Here is a 15,773-nt window from a genome sequence, read left to right as displayed (position 1 = left end):
TGCCCCAGAGGGCAGTGGAGGCCCAGTCTCTGGATTCATTTAAGAAAGAATTGGATAGAGCTCTTAAAGATAGTGGAGTCAAGGGTTATGGAGATAAGGTTGGAACAGGATACTGATTAGGAATGATCAGCCATGATCATATTGAATGGCGGTGCAGGCTCGAAGGGCTGAATGGCCTACTCCTGCATCTATTGTCTATTGTCTATTGTCTATTGTCTCATCTAATTCCCATGTACAGACTTCAGACTCAGGATTCCCTTGTACAGACCTTCTACTCACTGCATGATGAGGATTAACAGAAAATAGCCAGGAATGGTTTGTGTGGTTGAGACGTGCCCCCACTAAGCTCAAAATACATTTTAAAGCACGTGAGCCCTCAGTGCTGAGAAGCAAATGTCAGATCTCGGTGTCAGCCTAGGCTCAGTTGTACTCACCAACATCTGAGTCAGTAATTTGTACATTCTAAGTCTGACTATATTGACTTTCCAAGGCCCAGTGGACCACATGCCAATCAAGCAGCAGATGCCTAGAGCCTGTCCCGCCTCTATTCTCGTTACCTCTGAGAGCAGAGGATTCTGCCTTCAAACAAGACTCAAGGCTCTCAGACAGGCTGGGTTGGGCTTATCAGAGCCCACTGGAGTGAGCACAATGGAAGGGATGGCTGGGGAATCTGGTGAGTACCTGCATTGGCTTCCTGATGTCAGGAAAGCTATCCCCAGTTAAATTAGGGGCAGAATAGGCCCCTTGTCAAACCCCCATCTGCTGGTGGCTGGTGGGCAATTAGGCTGATTAACACAGCATTTAAATCCAATGATCCCTGAATGCACTGGAGTGTAGTAGTGTCTCAGCAGTTTAGTGGGCTTTGCACAGCTCTCTAGGGGCTCCTCGACGTTGCCCATCCAATTCAGCTGGGTTCACCTTTGACTTTAATAGGGATGTTCCTGTTGACAGGCATTCAGTTCTCAATTAAGTGATAAGAGTCACAGAGTGATACAGCACAGAAACATACCTTTTGGTCCAATATATCCACACCAAGCATGTTCCCAAACTAAACTAGTCCCTCCTGCCTTTTTTGGTCCATGTACCTCCAAACCTTTCCCATTCATTAACTTATCCAAATGTCTTTTAAACATTGTAACTGTAACTGCATTCACCACTTTCTTTGGCAGTTCATTGCACCCATGAACCATTCTGTATAAAAATGTTGTCCTTTTTAAATCTTTCTTCTCTCACATTAAAAAATGCCCCCTCATTTTGAACTGCACCACCCTAGAGAAAAGACCCTTGCTAGTCACTTTATCATTGCCCCTCATGATTTTATAAATCTCACTAAGGTCAGCCCTCAGCCTCCTACACTCCAATGAAAAAAGTCCTAGTATTTCTGGTCTATTGGGAAGAGGGGGTTCAATGAAAACCAACCCATCCTTGCCTGTGCCTCCCTAACCTCTGTTTCATTTCCCCTCACCAGGGTGACCAGTGAAGCTCTTCCCTCCCTCAGTTGCCCGAGTCCTGGGATTCAGCATTGATGCTGAGGCTGGGCCTTATTGGATTACTGACATTAAACATCACTCCTGAAGATGATGTAAATACTGATGAGTTTCCAGGCTCTGACTGAACTTCTGCCACATACAGAACTTAATTTCCAACCAGTTAAGTGTTTGGCAACGTTGGTCTTTCCCCACAGAAGTGACGCAGGGTTCCCAGTGAGTCTCCAACCAGGGGGTGCAATGAGAGGGTCCCGCCCTGCAGGAATAAGGACCAGCCTGCTGAGTTTTCGATGAGGCATTCAATCAACTTGATTGTTTGTTAAGACGTTTGTTTAAAAAAAATCCCTTGACTAAATTCAAAAAGAGCAGCAGAGACCCACATAGCCTGATCAACATTTTTCACTCAACCAAAACCCATCAGAAGAGGTTTTCTGGTCATTGGTATTTGTTGGACCCAGCTATGTGGAAATTAGCTGCCACATTTGCCTCCTTATTACAGTGACTACATTTCCAGAATATTTCATTGTGAAGTGCTCCAGGATATCTTGGAAATGGAAAGGTAACTGTCTAAAAGCAAGTTCTTTCTCTACCAGTTAAACTCAATGACTCAGCAAGTAAACTATCAACACACTTTGATATCAAAAGAGTTACAGCAACAAATATAATCCTTAGGGCTATAAACACATGATTGCCACCTGCTACCCCATGATACAAAATTGACAGTTTAACTTTGCCAACTGCATACTGAAATGCTGCAAATTGAATGACTTCACATTACCATGAGTTGGCCCTGAGGCAACACTTTGCTGTTCTCATGCGAAGGTGGGTGACACTGTGTTTTAAAATTCATTCAGGAGATGTCAGTGTCATTGGCTCAACCAGCTCTTATTACCCACACCCAACTGACTTTGAGAAAGAAATTGCAGTTTCACTGCAGTTCTTATGCTGGAGATACAGAGCTGCTAGGGAGAGAATTCCATGATGTTGACCCAACGATAATGAAGGAACGGTGCTATCTATTTCCAAGTCAGGATGGTAAGTGGTTTGGAGGGGAACGTGCAGGTGATGGTGTTCCAATGTATCTGCTGCCCTTGTCCTTCTAGATGGAAGATGTTGTGTGATTGGAAGGTGCAAACAAAGAATATTTACTGAGTTGCAGCATGGCAGCATGGTGGCTCAGTGCTTAGCACTGCTGCCTCACAGCACCAGGGACTCAGGTTCAATTTCTGCCTCGGGCGAATGTCTGTGTGGAGTTTGCACATTCTCCCCATGCCTGCATGGGTTTCCTCTGGGTGGTCCACTTTCCTCCCACAGGTTAGGTGAATTGGCCATGCCAAATTGCCCATAGTGTTCAGAGATGTTTAGGTTAGGTTCATTAGTCAGGGGTAAATGTAGAGTAATAGGGTAAGGAAATGGATCTGGGAGGGTTACTGTTCAGAGGGTCGGTGTGGGCTTGTTGGGCTGAAGGGTCTGTTTCCACACTGTAGGGATTCTATTCTATTGTGGATGGTGAACACTACTGCCACTGTATTGGTAGGTTTGGAAGGTACTGTATAAGGAGCCTTGGTGAATTTCTGTAATGCATTTTGTTGATGAGACACACTGTTCCTGCTCCTACTGAGGGTCAATAGGAGGGAATGAATGTTTCTGGATGTGGTGCCAATCAAGTGGGCTACTTTGTCCTGGATGTATGAAGCTTTTTGAATGTCTTTGAAATTGCACTCATTTGGGCAAGTGGAGAGTATTCCATCACACTCCTGACCTGGAGATAGTGGGCAGGCTTTTGGGAGTGATGCAGGATTCCTGGGCCTCTGACCTGCTCTTATGGTCACAGTACTTATATGGCAAGTCCAATTACATTAAATGCAGCAAGTATTTTGCTATGAACTCTGATTGCAAACTTTTTGTCATATTTGTGGGAACCAGAGACACAACATAGAGCCATAGAAATTTACAGCACATAAACAGACCCTTTGGTCTGGTGACACCTGTCTGACTCTGGCATTCGCTGGTTGAAGCTGCTGGTGTGTACAGAGAGGAGAAGAGTCAATTCTTGTAACTTCACAAGTTACTCTATTAATGTATTAAACAATGCACATTTTCTTATATGTTTTATCACATACTAGAGTTTATATATTTTCCCACAAACTGAACTAAAATCTATTTATACACCCACTCGTGTCCTCTGACACTCCCGAGTAGTCACAGAATATAATAGGTAATACCCGATCTGGATAACTGTTTTGCTGCTGCTGAGGAAGGTTGACGTTAGCCAGATGCTGCTGCTCTCTCTCTCTCTCTCTCGATGTCACCATGTCCTGGATATAGAGTCTGCTTCTGCCATGTTGGTCTCTGGAGATTGCACTGCCTGCAAGCCCCAAGGGTCATCTTTTATCCTTTTCCCTTATCTGTCTCAAGTCATGGTGTCTTTTTCCTGCTAGCTCCGGCACATCCACTCATTGCTTGTCTTTACCTTATTGGCTCTGTACCAGGGACCTAGGGTAGCATTACATTATTGCCCCCTCATCCAACTAAGACTTCTGCATTACCTCATCTTTCTTATTTTTTTCTGCAGAATATTGTTGGTGCCAAATGCTACCTTGACTCTGATCATCTCAATTCACAAGCTGCTTTCCCCTGTGTGTCAACAGTTTTTTTTAACACTGGAAATTCCTAGCCCCTATCAGTGATTGGTACCTCTGTCTCTCTGCAGCCTCCTGACTAACATATCATTTTCAGGAGTATGTCACCGACTGGTACCCCTGTCTCCCTCTGCACAGCAGCCTGGCTAACAAGTCCAATTCATTCATGCCAACCAGATATTTAATCTAGTACCATTTGCCAGCATTTAGCCCATACCCCTCTACGCCCATACAATTCATATACCCATCCAGATGCCTTATAAATGTTATAATTGTACCAGACTCCACCACTCCCTCTGGCAGCTCATTCCATACATGCACCACCCTCTGTATGGTTGCGCCTCAGGTCCCTTTCAAATCTTTCCCCTCTCACATTAAACCTATCCTTTCTAGTTTTGGACTCCCTCACCCCAGGGAAAAGACCTTGGCTATTTACCCTAACCCTGCCCCTCATGATTTTATAAACCTCTGTAAGGTCACCCCTCAGCCTCCGATGCTCCAGGGAAAATAGCTCCAGCTTATTCAGCCTCTCCTTATGGCTCAAACCCTCCAACCCTGGCAACATCCTTGTAAGCCTTTTCAGAACCCTTTCAAGTTTCCTTCGGATAGAAGGGAAGCCAGAATTGCACACAATAAACCAAAAGTGGCCTAACCAATGTCCTGTACAGCCACAACAGGACCTCCCAACTCCTATACTCAATGCTCTGTCCAATAAAGTAAAGCATACCAAATGCCTTCTTCACTATCCTAACTACCTGCAACCTCACTTTCAAGGAACTATGAACCTGTATTCCAAGGTCTCTTTGTTCAGCAACAGTCCCCAGGACCTTATCATTAAATGCATAAGTCCTGCCCTGATTTGCCTTTCCAAAATGCAGCATCTCACATTTATCTAACATATTCATTATCAGTATGTTATACTGTTCATTATTCAAACCTTATTGATCAGAGAGGAGCTGCATCTTCAGTGGAGATCCCAATAATGTTGAAATTAGTTTATGTTGACAAAATTACAGATTGCAATAGCCTTGAAACTTAAATTCTTATAATTATCTCCGACATGGAGTTTGGCTTGTTCAGTTGGCCAGATGATTAAAGTGGGGTGTACGATAAAACCAACAGCATAAGATGAATCCCTGTGCAGTTAGTGACTGTGCTAAAAGCCTTACTTCCGAATCACCCTGTAATGGTGACCCTCAAGTTACAGATAACCAGTTGTCTCTCTGTAATGGAGAGATGTGGTGATAGATCACTATGTTCCATTTGTTAGACATCTTAAAGCCAACCTTTGTTTCTACTCTTGTGACATCATCAGTTACCCACTAAAAAAAGCTTTCTTGGAGAGACAAACATATAAAACTCTTGCTTTTTAACTTCACACATGAATTGTGAAAAACATAAAATAAAATCGCAAGAGTCAGAACCAAATTGTGAGTAGGCAGAAGATCAGAGGTGTAGACCTGTAACTATTGCCCTAGCCCACCAAATCCTTGCAGCCAAGAGCTAATTACTCAGCATGGGCCTTATTCAAGCAGAAACGTCAGAGGCAAAAGCTGGGATGGAATACACTGCACCACCCAATTGTCCTGACCAATCCTCTTCTGACAGAATCAATCTTTTAATTATGGCAAGGTCATTGTATTGGAAGGCTGCTGCACAAATGAATTAAAAGAGATACATTTTTTCAAAAACTTCAATCTGGAGATTTTCTAAAATTGGCAGCATGACAGATGGAAATGGGATGGGAGCATTATGGACATAAGAAAGGAAAATACTTCCAACAAAGCTTGTAAACTATGTACATAACAGTTTGTTAATTAAAAAAATGCGGTAGAGGTAGAATTATAGACCCATAAAGGATTCAGTCCATCATGTTCATAGCAGCTGTTGAAAAAAACATTTCACTCCCCTGCTGTTTCCCTCTAAATCTGCAAATAGATGCAGAAATATAATATAGATATGTGTAATAAATTTTCAATATTTTCTTAATTTTTCCCTGTAAAATGTAGTGTACAAAATTAACAATTGGAAAACAGGAGCCAGTTATTTGACCATATCTCCTGAGCTAATGGACAAGGGTTGAGAGATAGAATCCCTACAGTGTAGAAGCAGGCTATTCAGCCCATTGAGTCTACACTGAACCTTTCCCTGTATTTCCCATTGCCAATCCACCCAACCTGCATATCCCTTGATACAATGGGCAATTTAGGATAGACAATCCACCTAACCTGCACATCTTTGGAATGTGAGACGAAACCGGAGAATCTGGAGGGAACCCTTGCAGATACAGGAAGATAGTGCAAACTCCATACAAACAGAGTGGAATTGAAGCCAGGACACTGGCATTGTGAGACAGCAGTACTAATCACTGAGCCACTGTGGTGTAAATCCTTAATATATACTTTGAGCAGGCAGAACTCTAAACTAGGTCTAGGCACTCATTAAACAGTCCTTAAGATGTTTATTTCCTCAGAGGTGACTGATGCATATGCGTGCAGAATAGATTCACCTCAAGCAAAATTGATAGCATTTTTAAATTAAAGAACTGGATCTCCTGATTTTGCTCCCGGTTAACATCTGAGGTCAGAATCTTTAGAGACTCCTTAGACAGCAGCGTCCAAAATCACAACCACTTCCATCAATCACCTGCAAATTCCCTTCCAAGCCACTCACCATCCTGATTTGGAAATATATCGTCATCCCTCCAGTGACACCGGATCAGAATCCTGGAACACCTCCCTTAACGACATTTTGGGTCTTCCTGCAACAAGTGGTCTGTAGTAGTTCAAGAAGGCAGCCATCACCTTCTCGAGGGCAACGACATACAGGCAATAAATACTGCCCCAGCCAATGACACCCGTGGTCCATGACTGAATAAAAGATAAATTGAAATTACAGCCAGGCCACTTTGGAGCAAAATCAAGAAGCATCATTCTTTTTCACACAATGGAAAAATTGAACTCTCTTTCCCAAATGGCAGTGGACATTCGTACCACCAGGACAGAAGAATGAAGTAAAGGTACAGATCAGTTTTAACCTAAGTAATCAGTGTCGTAACCTCAAGGAGACTTAACTTTCTTCTCCTTCTGTAATATTGTTAATAGCCTCCTGGTATCCTCCCTCAGTTGAAGTACTGGGAATTGGATCTATGCAGTTTCTATTATATATTTAAGCCTCTTAAGCAGCATAGTCTTTTCAGTGTTACAACACTACATCAATGGCCATGAATGAGTACAAGTGACAGTTCCGGGACCAGCTCTATCAGAGAATGGTTTCAAGGCCTCAGTGACTTCAGCTTGTTAATATTAGGCCTTTCGGTTTCAGTGTATTAGGAGACCAAGGAAGAGAGTTTCATTGAATTCATTGTTGTCCAGAGGTGAACTTCCAAGCAGATCCCTGGACATACTGCCAGAATTCCCCACAGCAAAGACAAGGATAGCGAATGTGGTCCCCTTGTTCAAGAAGGGGAGTAGGGACAGCCCTAGTAACTATAGGCCAGTGAGTCTCACTTCTGTTGTGGGCAAAGTCTTAGAGAGAATTGTAAGGGATAGGATTTATGAACATCTGGATAGGAATAATGTGATCAAGGATAGTCAGCATGGTTTTGTGAAGGGCAGGTCCTGCCTCACAAACCTTACTGAGTTCTTTGAGAAGATGACTAAGGAAATGGACGAGGGTAAAGCAGTAGATGTGGTGTATATGGATTTTAGCAAGGTGTTCGATAAGGTATCCCATGGTAGGCTACTGCAAAAATTACGGAGGTATGGCATTGAGGGTGCATTAGAGGTTTGGATTAGGAATTGGCTGGCTGGAAGGAGACAGAGGGTAGTAGTTGATGGTAAAGGTTCATCTTGGACTGCAGTTACTAGCGGTGTTCCACAAGGATCTGTTTTGGGACCATTGCTGTTTGTCATTTTTATAAATGACCTGGAGGAGGGGCTTGAAGGCTGGGTGAGCAAGTTTGCGGATGATACGAAAGTCGGTGGAGTGGTGGACAGCGAAGAAGGATGTGGCAGGTTACAGCGGGATATAGATAAGTTGCAGAGCTGGGCAGTAAGGTGGCAAATGGAGTTCAATGTAGCTAAGTGTGAAGTCATTCACTTTGGTAGGAGTAACAAGAACATGGAGTACTGGGCTGATGGTAGGCTACTTGGTAGTGTGGATGAGCAGAGGGATCTTGGTGTCCATGTACACAGATCTCTGAAAGTTGCCACCCAGGTAAATAGTGCTGTGAAGAAGGCATATGGCATACTGGGCTTTATTGGTAGAGGAATTGAGTTCTGGAGTCCTGAGGTCATGTTGCAGTTGTATAAGACTCTGGTGCGGTCTTATCTGGAGTATTGTGTACAGTTTTGGTCGCCATACTATAGGAAGGATGTGGAGGGACTGGAACGGGTGCAGAGGATGTTTACCAGGATGTTGCCTGGCATGGTAGGAAGATCATATGAGGAAAGGCTGAGGCACTTGGGGCTGTTCTCATTGGAGAAAAGAAGGTTTAGGGGAGATTTGATATAGGTGTACAAGATGATTAGGGGTTTAGATAGGGTTGACAGTGAGAACCTTTTTCCGCGTATGGAGTCAGCTGTTACTAGGGGACACAGCTTTAAATTAAGGGGAGGTTGGTATAGGACAGATGTTAGGGGTAGATTCTTTACTCAGCGGATTGTGAGTTCATGGAATGCCCTGCCAGTATCAGTGGTGGACTCTCCCTCTTTATGGTCATTCAAGCGGGCATTGGATAAGCATATGGAGGTTATTGGGCTAGTGTAGGTTCGGTAGGCTTCGGTCGGCGCAACATCGAGGGCCGAAGAGCCTGTACTGCGCTGTATTTTTCTATGTTCTATGTTCTAAGGGGGCGAAGTAGGCAGGTATGATTCATCCACTTCTCCAAACAACAACCTATTCAGTTCCTTAGCTCTCAAATTACAAATATTGTTACATGACTGCAGTAGTTCATGAAGGCAGCTCACTACTACCTCCTCAAGGGCAACCAGGAAAGAGCAATAAATGCTGGTCAGCAATGCCCACATCCCACGAATGAATAAGAAAACAAGGCAAATAGGTTAAAAATCTCACAATACCAGGTTACAGTCCAACAGGTTTATTTGGAAGCACTAGCTTTCAGAGTGCTGCTCCTTCATCAGGTGGTTGTGGAGTATAAGATCATAAGACACAGAATTTATAGCAAAAGTTTACAGTGTGATGTAACTGAAATCCTATATTGAAAAAGACTTGGATTGATTGTTAAGTCTCATCTTTTAGAATGAACATGTTGGTTTCAGTTCATTCATATGTAAATCGCAGAACTTTTTTAAAGTTATGATTTGGAGATGCCAGTGTTAGACTGGGGTGTACAAAGTTAAAAATCACACAACACCGGGTTATAGTCCAACAACCACCTAATGAAGGAGCGTCGCTCCGAAAGCTAGTGCTTCCAATTAAACCTGTTGGATTATAACCTGGTGTTGTGTGATTTTTAACTTTTTAAAGTTACATTCTCAAGTGAACTTTTAACAATTGGTGTCATGTTGGCCCAGATAATGCATTGAAGGTGTGAAGTACCCCGTGTGAGACTGTCTGTACCACAATGCTCAGACTGATTCTAATCTAAAAAACGGATTTACAGAATCTGACATGGATTTGTGCAGTTTTCAAGCAAAATAAAATGTAAATCTGCAAATACAAATTCACCCCACAAATGTACGTGTGTGTGTGTGTGTGTGTGTGTGTATGTGTGTATGTGTGTGTGTAAAAGGGTATAAGTCTGTTAGAGGATGCGTGTGTGTGTGTATGAATGTATGACAGACTGCCTGTGTCCAAGAGGGGGTCTGAATGAGTGTGTGTGCCTATAGGAGTGTGTGTGTGTGTGTGTAGGAGTTTGTGCGTGTAGGAGTGTCTGTGTGTAGGTAGGTCTGTCAGTGTGCGAGAGTGTGATGCTGGAAAAGCATAGCAGGTCAGGCAGCATCCGACAAGCAGTAAAATCAATGTTTCAGACAAAGGCTCTTCATCTCTCGTCTCTAATCTCCAGCATCTGCAGTCCTTACTTTTGCCTGTCTGTGTGTGTGTCTGTGTTTGTATGTAGTGTAGTGGGGTCACCTGTAGTGTGACATGAACCCAAGGTCCCAGTTGAGGCCGTACCAGCCTCTGCTTAGCTACTTTGCGTTGTTGCCTGTCCTGAAGTCCGTCTTGGGAGGACGGTCAGTTGAAGGTCCGAGGTTGAATGTCCCAGACTGCTGAAGTGTTCTCTGACTGGGAAGGAACACTACTGTCTGTTGATTGTTGTGCGGTGCCCATTCATCCGTTGCCATAGCCTCTGCTTGGTCTCACCAAAGTACCATGCCTCAGGGCATCCTTGCCTGCAGTGTATGAGATAGACAACGTTGGCTGAGTCGCATGATCACCTGCCACGTACATGGTGGGAGGTGTCCCCAAGCGTAACGGTAGTATCCGTGTCGACACTCTGACATGTCTTGCAGTATCTACCATGACAAGGTTGTGTGGTGTCGTCCTGAAAGCTGGGCAGTTTGTTACGAACAATCACCTGTTTGCAGTTTGGTTGTTGTTTAAAGATGAGAAGTGGAGACGTGGGGAAGGTCTTGGCAAGGTGCTCATCCTCATCGATAATGTGTCACAGGCTGTGAAGAACAGGGCATAGTTTTTCGGCTCCTGGGAAGTACTGGACAACGAAGGGTCCCCTGTCGGTCAAAGCTCATGCCTGTCTCCTGAGGAGGTCATTACAGTTTCTTGCTGTGGCATGTCAGAACTGGCAGTCAATGAATTGAGCATCGTGCCCCATTCTTATGAGGGCATCCCTGAGTACTTCCAGGTGCCCAACACATTCCTCCTCATTTAAACATATCCTGTGTATGTGTAGGGCTTGTCCATAAGGGATGGCTGTTTTAATGTGTTTCGGGTGGAAGCTGGAGAAGTGTAGCATCGTGAGGTTATTTGTGGATTGGCGGTAGAGTGAGGTGCTGAGGCGCCCATCCTTGTTGGAAATTCATGTGTCCAAGAATGAGACAGATAGCAAAGAGTAGTCCATGGTGATATCATGGAGTTTCATCCCACAATCAAACTCACCATGGACTACTCTCTGCTATCTGTCTCATTCTTGAACACATGTATCGCTATCAAGGATGGGCACCTCAGCACCTTACTCCACCACAAACCCACAGATAACATCACGATGCTACACTTCTCCAGCTTCCACCTGAAACACATTAAAACAGCCATCCTCTTTGGACAAGCCCAATGCAAACACAGGATCTGTTCAGATGAGGAATGCTACAGGCACCTGGAAGTACTCAAGGATGCCCTCATAAGAAGGGGGTATGATGCTCAACTCATCGACAGCCAGTTCTGACATGCCACAGCAAGAAACCGTAATGACCTCCTCAGGAGACAAGCATGAGCTGCAACCGACAGGGTACTCTTCATTGTCCTTTATTTCCCAGGAGCCAAAAAACTACACCATGTTCTTAGCAGCCTGCAATACATTATCAATGAGGATTAGGACCCTCTCCAAAACCTTACCTACATTTCCACTTCTCATCTTTAAAAAAGCACCAAACCGCAAACAAGTCATTGTTCGTAGCAAACTGCCCAGCTTTCAGGACAACACCATACAAACATTCACGGTAAACACTGTAAGACATGTCAGAGTGTCGACATGGATACCATCATTACGTGTGGCAGATACTCATGCAACTCGGCCAACGTTGTCTATCTCATATGGTGCAGGCAAGGATGCCCTTAGGCATGGCACATTGGCGAGACTGATGACTGGACACCGCAAAACAATCAACAGACAGTAGTGTTCCCTCCCAATCAGAGAACACTTCAGCGGTCTAGAACATTCAATCTCGGACCTTCAGGTGACCATCCTCCAAGGCGGACTTTGGGACAGGGAACAATGCGGCATGGTGGCACAGTGGTTAGCACTGCTGCCTCACAGCGCCAGAGATCCGGGTTCAATTCTCGCCTCAGGCGACTGACTGTGTGGAGTTTGCACATTCTCCCTGTGTCTGCATGGGTTTCCTCCGGGTGCTCCGATTTCCTCCCACAGTCCAAAGATGTGCAGGTCAGGTGAATTGGCCATGCTAAATTGTCCGTAGTGTTAGGTAAGGGGTAAAATGTAGGGGTATGGGTGGTTTGCGCTTCGGTGGGTCGGTGTGGACTTGTTGGGCCGAAGGGCCTGTTTCCACACTGTAAAGTAAAGTAATCTAAAAAATGCAAAGTTGCCGAGCAGAGGCTGATAGCCAAGTTTGGTACCCACGGGGATGGCCTCATCTAGGACCTTGGGTTTATGTCACACTACAAGTGACCCCATTGCACCCCACACCTCCCCTCAACACACACACACACACACACCCACACCCACTCACACAGACATGCACACACGCAGAAACACCCTCACACAGACACACTCCTACAGAAACACACACACACACTTTCTCACAGACAGTCATAATCCTCCTCCCACCCACACACGCACAGACACACAAGAGTGAATTTATACTTGAAGAATTACATTTTATTTTGTTTAAAAGCTGCATGAATCCATGTCAGATTCTGTAAACCTGCTTTTTAGATTAGAATCAGTATGAACATTGTTGCACAGACAGTCTCATACAGGGCAACTCACACCTTCAATGCATTATCTGGGCCGGCATGACACCAATTATTAAAAGTTCACTTGAGAATGTAACTTTAAAAAAGCTCTGCGATTTACATATGAAAGAACTGATGAGAGACTTAACAATCAATCCAAGTCTTTTTTCAATATATGATTTCAGTTACACCACACTGGAAACTTTTGCTATAAATTCTATGTCTTATGATCTTATGCTCCACAACCACCTGATGAAGGAGCAGCACTCCAAAAGCTAGTGCTTCCAAATAAACCTGTTGGACTATAACCCGGTGTTGTGTGATTTTTAACTTTGTACACTCCAGTCCAACACCGGCATCTCCGAATCCAGGCAAATAGGAAAATGGATTGGCGGAGACAGCCACATGAGACATAGTGCAAATTACTATAGAGGCATGTTTTGAACCAACACAAGGAGTTAATGGATACATTTCAGTTCTGAAAGGCTGCCAGCCTCACTATCTGCCATGGTGGTATTCACACCCATGTCCACAGAGCACCACTCCTTGTCCCCATTACTTGCCCAGTGACAATAACACTACGCATAAATTTTCCAGGTTCCAACTTCCTCTAGGTTCAGCTCTCTCAGACTTCTTTCTCTCTCTAGATTCCTGCTCTCTCCTGGTTCCTTCTCTCTCATAGTTCATGCTCTGTCTTGGTTCCTGCTCTCACTGGTTCTTGTAGGTTACTGCTTTTTCTGAATTCCTGATCTCTCCTAGTTCCTCATCTCTCCCAATTCCTCCTCTTTCTGGGTTCCTTCTCTCTCTGGGCTTCTGCTCTGAAACTTCATTCCTGCCATCAGTGGAAATGCATGTCATACTATGTGCAACAACAAGAACTGTGGTATCATATCTTGATACAGGATTACAGGAATGAATAGAAATAACAAAATACTATCATTCAATATAAAGCACCTGAACAAAAATACTAATCATGCAACAAATTTGCAGGCTATCAAATTTCGTAGAACGTAATTTCAAATACTTTGAGAGTTTGCTTAGATTTGTTTACACTAAATTCTTACAATTGAATACAATACACAGTAGTTGAATTTATGTTGAGGCCAGGATAAATGAAGGTATACTGGACATTACAGTCTAAGTACATGTGAAGAGGATTTTTGTATTGACCAGTTGGAGAATTAATCTAATGATCTTGCCAGTAAGATCTTCTACATCGTTTGGCAACTGCAGAAGTGGTTTTACTTTGTCTTTCTTCAGTCTTGTTCAGCCAAAGGTCCATTGATATGGTTGCAAATTGTGTAAATCTTCTAAAATCATCAAAAATAGGCCCCACAAGAAGTGTTGTCAGACAAAGGACTGCTTTCAAAGAAAATGTTATCGTGGAAGCTGCCAGTGTGACAAAGATTACATTTTCATGTGGATCGAACAAAGAGTGACCCAAATTTTCCACTTGGCACAGATACAGCACGTCCTTGAATTCCAGTTACTCTGCAGAGTGTTACATTATTTTATCAAAATTCTGCCAGTTGTATCAAGATATGATACCACAGTTCTTGATGTTGCACATAGTATGACATGCATTGTAACCGTATAGAAACCAAACTTCAGAGCAAACACCCTTGATCTATAAACATTTTTCACAATGTTGTCAGATGTAATACTTGAAAATCTTATAAAGTCTCAGGGGAATACATTTAGATCTAGCACTGCTCTATAAGAATGTTCATTCGAAAGCATCCAAAGTAATCAAAAGAAAATGATAGAATCACTGATTGATTAACAACACGACTGAATGCTGTTCAGTCCGTCATGTCCATACTAGCCTTCTGTGGAAACAACTCACCTCATGCTCCTCCCTCACTTTTCCATATAGTCCTGCAAAACTTTCTTTTTGTAGAATCCCTACAGCATGAAAGTAGGCCATTCAGCCTATCGAGTCCACATCAACCTTCCAAACAGCATTCCACCTAGATCCCTACCCTATAACCCTGCATTTCCCATGGCTAATCCACCTAGCCTGAACATCCCTGGACACTATGGGCAATTTAGCATGGCCAATCCACTTAACTTGCTCAACTCTGAACTGTGGAAGCAAACCCATACAGACATGGGAGAATGTGTAAATTTCACACAGTCAGTCACCCAAGGTTGGAATCGAACCCAGGTCTCTAGCACAGTGAAACAGCAATGCTAACCATTGAGCCACTGTACCACCCTTTATTTTTCAGATAATGTCCCAATTTCCTTCTGAAAGCTTTGATTGAACTTGTCTACCCCACATACCCACAGTGCATTCTAGACTCTAACCACTCACTGTGGAGAGAAGCTTTCCACAAACCAATTGCCATGAATCTGTGCCCCATTGATTTTTGATCCTTCCACAAATGAGAACAGTTCCTCTCCTTCTGCTGTGTCCAGACCCCTCATGAATGTGAATTCCTGGAAATCAACTCTCAACCTTTCCTTAGCTCTTAGACTTTGCTAAATCTAATGGATTAATGTTTTCTCACTTCTATGATAAACTCCCACAATATAAACAAACTCCAGGGGTCCTTGCAGTCACCTGCTCTCTGACATACTCTGGTTATAAGCTCATGATTCTGGAAAGACTGGCCTAATTAACTCCTGAACATTTCACCAAAATAAACTTTCACCCATTTGTTACCAGGTTAAATCCAGTACACATAAATCACACACCTTCTATCACACTAGAGTACATTCATGTGTCGTTACCATCCTTAGTGCTTCCTGGAAGTGGTGTTCAACCTGGTGGAACACTCATTCATCAGCTGAGGGCAGCAGGAGGTTTCCTTGCCTGTGTTTGGCCAGACCATCAGGTCTGGAATTAATGCTGAGGACTCCCAAAGCAATTCCATCCTGTTCTATACTACTGTTTGCACTGGTACCATTGCTGACAATTGGGTAAGTAGGTTGTTTAAGTGAGATCAATCCTACCAGTATGTCAGAGAAAGGATTCATCAGAGGACTCACAGCAAGATGTATTTCATTCAAATGACCATGAGACCATTTA

This window comes from Chiloscyllium punctatum, chromosome 26 (genome assembly GCF_047496795.1).
Source record: "Chiloscyllium punctatum isolate Juve2018m chromosome 26, sChiPun1.3, whole genome shotgun sequence".
NCBI lineage: Eukaryota > Metazoa > Chordata > Chondrichthyes > Orectolobiformes > Hemiscylliidae > Chiloscyllium > Chiloscyllium punctatum.
The sequence above is the reverse complement of the archived record's forward strand: the minus strand, read 5'-3'. Positions refer to the sequence as shown.